Source organism: Glycine max, chromosome 4, assembly GCF_000004515.6.
Source record: "Glycine max cultivar Williams 82 chromosome 4, Glycine_max_v4.0, whole genome shotgun sequence".
In the NCBI taxonomy this organism is placed as follows: Eukaryota; Viridiplantae; Streptophyta; class Magnoliopsida; order Fabales; family Fabaceae; genus Glycine; species Glycine max.
In genome coordinates, this window is record NC_016091.4 from 36,614,540 (window position 1) to 36,624,379 (window position 9,840).

At 41.6% G+C, this 9,840-nt stretch overlaps 1 non-coding gene across 1 annotated transcript; it reads right to left on the bottom strand.

Moving 5' to 3' along the window:
• Positions 1–9,352: 9,352 nt before the first annotated feature.
• On the bottom strand, positions 9,353–9,459 carry LOC113001563 (small nucleolar RNA R71). The gene has a single exon (XR_003266957.1). It is a non-coding gene; the product is annotated as a small nucleolar RNA R71 (small nucleolar RNA).
• Positions 9,460–9,840: the final 381 nt, after the last annotated feature.

A 9,840-nucleotide genomic window follows, 5' to 3' on the forward strand; every position in this document is an offset into this window, starting at 1 on the left:
ACAAGTAAAAACCCTCGTGCTATGGCAAAAATGGAAAAGTTGGATCATTTAGAGGAAAGGCTCAGGGCCATTGAAGGAGGTGAAGATTATGCCTTTGCTAACTTAAAAGAGTTGTTCCTAGAACCCAATATCATCACCCCTCCCAAGTTCAAGGTCCCGGACTTTGACAAGTACAAGGGGACTACTTGCCCCAAGAACCATCTAAAGATGTATTGTCGGAAGATGGGGGCATATGTAAAAGATGAGGAATTGTTTATACATTCCTTCCAAGAAAGTCTTACTGGGGTAGTTGTTACCTGGTACACTAACTTGGAACCTTCCCGAGTCCATTCCTGGGAGGACCTAATGGTTGCCTTCGTTAGGCAGTATCGGTATAATGGCTTCGGATAGGATGCAACTACAGAACATGTGCAAAAAGGGGGCACGAATCTTTCAAAAGAATACGCCCAAAGGTGGAAAGACCTGGCAGCTCAAGTGGCACCTCAATGACGGAGAAAAAAATGATGACAATGATAGTAGACACATTACCAGTATTCTACTATGAAAAGATGGTGGGCTACACACCTTCAAGCTTTGATGATATGGTCTTCACCAAAGAAAGGATCAAAGTGGGTCTAAAGAGAGGCAAATCTGATCATCATGCTTTGATAAATGCAAAAAAAAAAAAAAAAACTAGGGAAAATGAAGAGGGTGAGAATGAGGGAGAAGCCCATGCTGTGACTGCCATTCCTATATAGCCAAGTTTCCCACCAACCCAACAATGTCATTACTCAGCCAATAAACAAACCTTCTCCTTACCCACCGCCCAGTTATCGACAAAGGCCATCCCTAAATCAACCACAAAGTATGTCTACCGCACTTCCAATGACGAACATCACCTTTAGCACAATCCAAAAACACCCGCCAAGAAATGAGTTTTGACGCGAAAAAAAAAACTCGTAGAATTCACCCAAATTCCGGTGTCCTATGTTGACTTGCTCCCATGTCCATTTTTTCGAGGATACGACTCGAACGCAATGTGTGCTCGTCATGGAGAAGCCCCGAGGCGTTCCATTGAGCATTGTAGGGCCCTGAAGCGTAAGGTGCAAGGTCTAATTGATGCAGGCTGGCTGAAATTTGAGGAGAATCGCGTGTAAATCCTGACATTGACAAGAGATGCCACACATGGGGCAATTTCGAAAGCTGTTGTTAGATGTCTCTAATGACTCATCAGGATTTTCAAGTGCAAGCCATTGGTCAGTTTGCTCAAGCGAACTGTGCTCCTGAGTTTGGACTTCCAAGACCGTTCAATCATAGATTACTCGTCTTGCACGTTGGTGGGGGTGCTGTAAAACAACGAGTAAATGGAGATTGCCTAAGTGTGGACCCTCAAGAGCAATCCTCCATTCTCCCCTTTTTTTCGGAGCCCCATGAATGTCATTGCCTAGCACTGTTCATGTGTCATCCACCTTCAAGTTTGGAGCTATGCTTCATGATTGCCTAAGTGTGGACCCTCAAGTGCAATCCTTCATTCTCCACTTTTTCAGAGCCCCATGAATGTCATTGCCTAGCGCTGTTCATGTGTCTCACTTCGAGTTTGGAGCTATGCTTCATGATTGCCTAAGTGTGGACCCTCAAGTGCAATCCTCCATTCTCCACTTTTTTCGGAGCCCCATGAATGTCATTGCCTAGCGCTGTTCATGTGTCCTCCACCTTCGAGTTTGGAGCTATGCTTCATGATTGCCTAAGTGTGGACCCTCAAGTGCAATCCTCCATTCTCCCCTTTTTTTCGGAGCCCCATGAATGTCATTGCCTAGCGCTGTTCATGTGTCCTGCACCTTCGAGTTTGGAGCTATGCTTCATGATTGCCTAAGTGTGGACCCTCAAGTGCAATCCTCCATTCTCCCCTTTTTTTCAGAGCCCCATGAATGTCATTGCCTAGCGCTGTTCATGTGTCCTCCACCTTCGAGTTTGGAGCTATGCTTCATGATTGCCTAAGTGTGGACCCTCAAGTGCAATCTTCCATTCCCCCTTTTTTTCGGAGCCCCATGAATGTCATTGCCTAGCGCTGTTCATGTGTCCTCCACCTTCAAGTTTGGAGCTATGCTTCTTGATTGCCTAAGTGTGGACCCTCAAGTGCAATCCTCCATTCTCCCCTTTTTTCGGAGCCCCATGAATTTCATTGCCTAGCGCTGTTCATATGTCCTCCACCTTCGAGTTTGGAGCTATGCTTCATGATTGCCTAAGTGTGGACCCTCAAGTGCAATCCTCCATTCTCCCCTTTTTTTCAGAGCCCCATGAATGTCATTGCCTAGCGCTGTTCATGTGTCCTCCACCTTCGTGTTTGGAGCTATGCTTCATGATTGCCTAAGTGTGGACCCTCATGTGCAATCCTCCATTCTCCCCTTTTTTTTCGGAGCCCCATGAATGTCATTGCCTAGCGCTATTCATGTATCCTCCACCTTCGAGTTTGGGGCTATGCTTCATGATTGCCTAAGTGTGGACCCTCAAGTGCAATCCTCCATTCTCCACTTTTTTTGGAGCCCCATGAATTGTGTTTTCGTTCATGCGTCCTCCACCCAAAGAGTTTGGAGTCATACTTCATGATTGACTAGTGAGGACCCTCTAGTGCAATCCTCCATTCTCCAGGGTTTTTCATCGTCAAGTGCGGATCCTCTTGACCGGGAAATGTGATCTTTGTTATTTTCCCGATTGATTCCTTTGCCAAACGTGTATATGTATATTATGATATTGTTGTTTTTGTTGTTGTTTGTATTTTGTTTTGTGTTGTGCAGAAAAAGAAGGAGTAGAGACGAGAGTCGTCATAGACTAGTCACGGAAAGGGCAAGACGGACGAAATCAGTGTCTTATCTTTGCTTTCCTCTTATCTCCGATAAAAGGTAAGTAAAGAGGGGCAACTGTCATACCCTAATTTCGTCCGGGGATTATTACTTGATAATATGCAACCTTTGATCGGCCGCTTTGAGATACTTGGCATCCTTTGTTTCACAATATGTGAAGTCCCGAGACATGCCGGAAATCAAAAGGAAGCAGCCTTACACGATCCGTGAAATTCCGTAATGTGGCGGAAACCAAAAGGAGGTGTTGTTACGCAATCCGTGAGTTTCTGTAACTTCTTCGAAAGCTAAAAAAGAGTAAATACATGATCCGTAAGGATCCGTAACCTTACGGAAAGAAAATAAGTATCGTTACGAAATTCGTAAAGTTTCGTAACGTTACGGAAAAAGAATCACCAAAAAAGGTAAAGGGGGGTGAACTTATCAAGATAGGGGTGTAAATAGAAATTCAAATCTAGGCCCTTCCGGAACATTTTGGAAGTTGGGTTGCTTAAGGAGGAAGCAACTGGGCGGCAAGCTCCTCCACGTTTTTGAAAAATGGTTCCGGGGCTTCCGCGACTTCCGTAATACTTCCGTAAAATTTCCGAAAACCTTGGGTAAGCATATTCAACTTAACATTGGTGAAAGGGAAGAGAAAAAGATGAAAGTTAAGTCATATATGCTTCCGTAAGGCTTTCGTAACTTTTCCGTATATTACGAAAGAAGGTGGGGTGAACTTATCAAGATAGGGGTGTAAATAGCAATTCGAGTCTAGGCCCTTCTAGAACATTTTGGAAGTTGGGTTGCTTACGGAGGAAGCAATTGGGCGGCAAGCTCCTCCACATTTTTGAAAAATGGTTTCCGGGGCTTCCGCGGCTTCTGTAATACTTCCGTAAAATTTCCAAAAAACCTTGGGTAAGCATATTCCCCTTAACATTGGTGAAATGAAAGAGAAAAAAGATGAAAATCAAATTCGAAAACACTTCCATAAGGCTTCCGTAACTTTTCTGTAAAATACGAAAGGGGGGTGAACTTAATAATTCGGGTGCGCTTAGAAATCTTCTTCATTAAGTCTCTGGGCGGCAAGCACCTATTTTTTTTCTATAAATAGGGGAGGGGGGAGCTGTTTCAAAAGGTTCAAGACCCCTTTGGCTATGCATTTCGGCTATTTTGGGCAAAAAACACGTTTTCGTGAAGAAAAATCGAGTCGAAGTGCTTCCGTAATGCTTTCGTAAGCGATTATGTGGAAATTCTTCATCGTTCTTCGTCGTTCTTGACCGTTCTTCAACATTCATCGTTCGTTCTTCGTTTTCTTCAGTCTTCAACAGGTAAGTACCTCAAACCGAGCTTTTCAATTCATTCTATGTACCCGTGGTGGTCCACATTTTGTTTCATGTATTTTTATTCTCATTTTCATTCGCTTTCTATACCCCCTTTTGACGTGCTTGAGTCATTTATTTAAGTCATTTCTCGCCTAATCTAAAAATAAAATAAATTTCCACCGATCGTTTGAATTGTATCATCCGTTAATTTCGGTTAAGATGCATTCCGACCGTTCGGTCGTGCGGTAACCACGTTGGAAATAGAAAAAGAGGTAAAATAATAATATAATAATCAACAAATACCCTTTTAGTAAAATAAAGCGAAAAATCAATCGGACGTTTTCTCTTTGGGATTTCTCATTCTTAATTGAATCGACTAATAACTAAAGTGAAATTAAGGCTAAAATCAACTCGCCTAGTCAAGCTCGTCCACAAAAAATAAGGTTTTGAAAGTTTATCATTTCAGTTTCTTACCACGTAAAATGGATCATTTTTAAGGTCCAACGGCTTAAAATGATCACCTTTCAAGTAAAAAAAAACACTTGATTCACGCATAAGAAAGAACTACGTAGGTCTGATTTCCTCTTCAATGGAGGGTACGTAGGAGCAAGAGCCCCGCTTTCATCGACCTCAAAAAAATAAAAAGAAATAAAAGTTAAGGTAACACAATTTCCACAATTCTAAAAAATAGGCTGTTGTCCTTTGAGACAAACGTGAGAGGTGCTAATACCTTCCTCAAACGTAAATACAACTCCCGAACTTAGAATTTTCATTTTGACCGGTTTCCTTCGGTTTTCCCGACGTTTTCCACAAATAAACGTTGGTGGCGACTCCGCGCATCTTTCCTCCTTTGCAAAGCGCACCCGTGAGCCTCGCCTTCGCTCGCCCGCGAAAGGGCACGTTGCGACACCTGTTATATACCTTGTGTGTCTAATTTGATTCATCCAGGAACTTAAGAGTGAGTGAGTGGTAAAAGGCAAGAGTGAAAACATCACACAAAAGCCTATATTGAGAGCATCAAACACGAGTGAACTACCATCAAAGAGAGAAACACGTGAGTAGAGTGTGGTGAGGTCCTGAATCTTTTTTTAAATTACTGCAAAATTCTTTGCTCCTTAATCATGGCAGGAGCTGGTGACAATGGTGGTGTATATCATCAACTGGACAGATCTCAGCGCTTATTATTGGACGCGATGACTACACTGTTGGATCGAGTGGCCTCAGAATAATTAAGAAGGGGGGGTTGAATTAATTATTTCTAAACCTTTACTTATTAAAAATTTACTCTTCTAAGGCTTTTACTTATGTTGTTAAGAGAATAAGGAGTAGAAGAGAAACTTAACCAAAAGTAAAAGCAGAATTCGTCTATGCACATTTATCACCCAATTTGCGAAATCCGAATGGCAAAGGGCGCAGAATTCGTCTATGCGCATTTACCACTCGACTCGCTGCTCCTGAATGATAAAGGGCACAGAATCTGTCTCTGCGCATTTATCACTCATCGAGTGTGCGTATAACCGCATGTCATCAGGCCCACCGCCTCTGGATGACAAAAGGCGCAGAAGACGACGTTAGTCTCTGCGTGCTATCATGCTTTGAGTCTTATAGATAGCAAAAGTATTAAGTGCGGGACCAAATGGTTCCTGCATGTCATCGGGCCCGCCTCCTCTGGATGACAGAAGGCGCAGAAGACGACGTTAGTCTCTGCGTGCTATCATGCTTTGAGTCTTATAGATAGCAAAAAGGTGTGGGACCAAATGGTTCCTACATGTCATCGGGCCCGCCTCCTCTGGATGACAGAAGGCGCAGAAGACAACGTTAGTCTCTGCGTGTTATCATGCTTTAAGTCTTATAGATAGCAAAAAGGTGTTGGACCAAATGGTTCCCGAATGTCATCGGGCCCACCGCCTCTGGATGACAAAAGGCGCAGAAGACGACGTTAGTCTCTGCGTGCTATCATGCTTTGAGTCTTATAGATAGCAAAAGTATTAAGTGCGGGACCAAATGGTTCCTGCATGTCATCGGGCTCGCCGCCTCTGGATGAAAAAAGGCGCAGAAGACGACGTTAGTCTCAGCGTGCTATCATGCTTTGAGTCTTACAGATAACAAAAGAAAGTGCGGGACCAAATGGTTCCCGCATGTCATCGGGCCCATCGCCTCTGAATTACAAAAGCCGCAGAAGACGATGTTTGTCTCTGCGTGCTATCATGCTTTAAGTCTTACAGATAGCAAAAAGTGTATACGGATAACCGCTAGGGTATTTCTGCTTGTCGCATGACTCCAAGGTCAGTATGACAGAGATTGTGGGGCGGCCGACAAAAGCGAGGCTCTTGCTGCTACGTATCCTTAATGAGGAACTCAGACCTACGTAGTTCTGGATAACTTGTGAGACTAAAAATAGTCTCAGTGTTTTCTTTACTAAAATGCGAACATGCTTTAGTGAAGAGACAAAACTTCCAACTGATCAAAGCAACATATTTTTTGGATGAAAAGCAATGTGTCTATCGGGGAAGGAGAGTATACTGATGAAATCTTCTCATAACCATAAATGAGATTTTGGATGTTAGCATTTCGCTTCTAAATGAGCATTTAGAGGAAACACTGGGTTCAACAAAAATAGAAGAAAATCACTCAAAGTGTATGATGTGCCATCATTTCCTTCTATTTTCTAAACCCTTTTTGCACCATTTTAATTACTGATTGGTCTTAATTGTCAATTAATTAGGCAACTTTATTATTTGGGCTCATTTAGCTAATTTGATGTTTTTAATCTAATTTCAGGAATTAATGAAACATTGGGCTTAATCCGGATTTTGGTTATGGACTTGAAGAGGGCAAATAAAGCAGCGCTTACCTTAGTTAATTTCTAATTAGGAAATTTCGCAATTTTATTTTATGTTGTTCAGTGTTTATTTCGTTTTGGGCCAAAGTATTGTAATAGGGCCCAGTGACTTTGAGTGACTCTTTTTAAATAGCAGCCTTGGGATTCGTGCAAGGCTATTCTGTTATGCTATTCATTATTCAGAGCTTTGTTTAGGGTTTTACGTTTTTCTGCTTGGATGCTACTGTTCACGTATTGCAATTTTCCATTTCCTGCTTCTAATTACAATTTCGTTCTTGTTTCTACTTCTACTTTCATTTACGTTTCTTTTTTCATTTTCGTTTCTGTCTCATTTACGTTTCTGTCTCATTTACGTTTTTGCTTCATGTTTCTTTTACGTTTTCTGTTTGAATCTATGGAAGGCTAAATATTCTAGTGTTGTTTCCTTTTGAGGAAGAAGCCTAACTCTCTTTGAGGTTTCGTTTATAATGTGGTTCCCTGGCAGTTTTCCCTTCACCAGTTAACCCAAATTCGTGAACATTAATCAGTGCACGCTTCGTGTTCGATTAGTTGCCTCTGAGCCTAACTTGCGTTCATGCTTAATGGACGAAGGGCTAACTGGTGTATGTGGTGCCTAATCACGTATTGACAACCCTAACTTGATTTTCGCTTAGTAAATTGAAATAGGGTTGGATTAAGTGGTTAACTGTTAGGGAAGAATTCTCCATAACCCAGGATAAGAGAATGGCTTCTGAATCAGAGGAAACAACCCATTTTTAATATTATTAGTTTCGTATTCCAGTTTACTTGTTCTGTTCCTTAAATCACAAAACAAACAACCCCCCCTAATCGTTACTGTTACTGCAAGTATATTATGAACGTTTGGTTTATCATTGCTCGTTGGGAAACGACCTAGGAGATCACTTCCTAGTTACTGCATTTTCATGTTTATTGATTCGGGTATGACCTCGATCAAATTTGGCACCGTTGCGGGGGAGCACTGTCCAAAGGTTCATAATAGCTAGCGTTGTGTGTTTAATTCTTTCGTGTTTTATGTTTAATTGTTAGTATTGTGTTAGTATGTGTGTTAGTGTTGTTTAATGTCCTGGTATTTTTTTTAGTGTGTGTTCTTTTTTAGTTTTCCTATTAAGCGCTTCCCCTGTTTTAGTTTTGGGTGTTTTGCTGTGAATAGTGTTTTGCGGCGGACTTAGCGACCACTTTTGCTTGCGACAAAACAAAGTAGTAGTAGAAATCATGTAGCGACGGATTTTAGTGACCACCCATGCTGAATTATTTTGGATTTTTTGTTTCAGTAGCTAGGGTTGTTATTTTTGGCTAACTTTTTTTGTGGTAACTTCTTTCAATCCATATTTTGTGGGAAAAATAGCTAGAGCCTTTAGTTTGGTCAGATTTGAAAGTTCCAAAAAAGTAGCATATTTTGTGTTTGTCAAAACTTCAAACGGACATAACTTTTGCTCCGGTTATCAGAATCGCAATTATTATATACCTATTTGGGGTAGAAAAATCTCCATCGTCCAAAAGTAGTGATTCTGTCAAAAGTTTTTTATATTTCAAGTTTTATTCACTTATTTTTCTTAACCCACCATTTTTATCTTCCATAGTTAGACTTTGAATTTTTCCCTGAAATATTTTGTGCTATCTTCTCATCATTTTATAAGGTTGCTCACAAAATTTTAAGTCATTTGGATATCATTTGAGGGTAGTTGTAGTTCAAACCTACACCTTTATTTACATGACAAGGCAACTGGTTGTGCATGCAGAATGTAGTGTATGACTAGAGGCAATCCATCTGACTTACAACCCTTTGATCCTGAGATAGATAGGACATTTCATAGATTAGTTAGACATCAGTTTATACCTTTTGATCATCCTGAGCATTCCATTACTGTGAATCTGTGCATTCTGTTATTGGTGACTTTGAACATCCTGATTTTGAGCATTATAATTTTGAGCATTCTGATTCTGAGCATTCTGATTTTGAACATTCTGAGAACATGGCACAACCTCCACCCCGTGAGAGGACTCTAAGGGAAATGGCTGCACCTGATTTCACCTACGAAAGCTAGTGCATCCAATACCCTGATGAGGATGTCCCATATGTTCTTAAAACTGGACTCATCCATTTGCTTCCAAAGTTTCATGGCCTTGCAGGTGAAGACCCGCACAAACATCTGAAAGAATTTCATATTGTCTGCTCCACCATGAAACCCTCAGATGTCCAAGAGGATCACATATTTCTGAAGGCTTTTTATCATTCTTTAGAGGGAATGGCAAAGGACTGGTTGTATTACCTTGCTCCAAGGTCCATCACGAGCTGGGATGACCTTAAGAGAGTATTCTTAGAAAAAAATTTCCCTGCTTCCAAGACCACAACCATCAGGAAGGATATCTCAGGTATTAGACAACTCAGTGGAGAGAGCCTGTATGAATACTGGGAGAGATTTAAAAAACTATGTGCCAGTTGCCCTCACCATCAGATTTTAGAGCAGCTGCTTCTCCAATATTTTTATGAAGGACTCAGTAATATGGAGAGAAGTATGATAGATGCTGCCAGTGGTGGAGCCCTTGGAGACATGACTCCTGCTGAAGCCAGAAATTTAATTGAGAAGATGGCTTCCAACTCCCAGCAGTTTAGCGCAAGAAATGATGCTATAGTCATTAGAGGAGTGCATGAGGTAGCTACAAACTCAGCTGCATCATCTGAAACTAAGAAGCTTGAAGGCAAACTGGATGCATTGGTTAACTTGGTAACCCAACTGGCCTTGAACCAGAAATCTGTACCTGTCGCAAGGGTCTGTGGTTTGTGCTCCTCTGCTGACCACCATACAGACCTTTGCCCTTCCATGCAGCAACCGGGAGC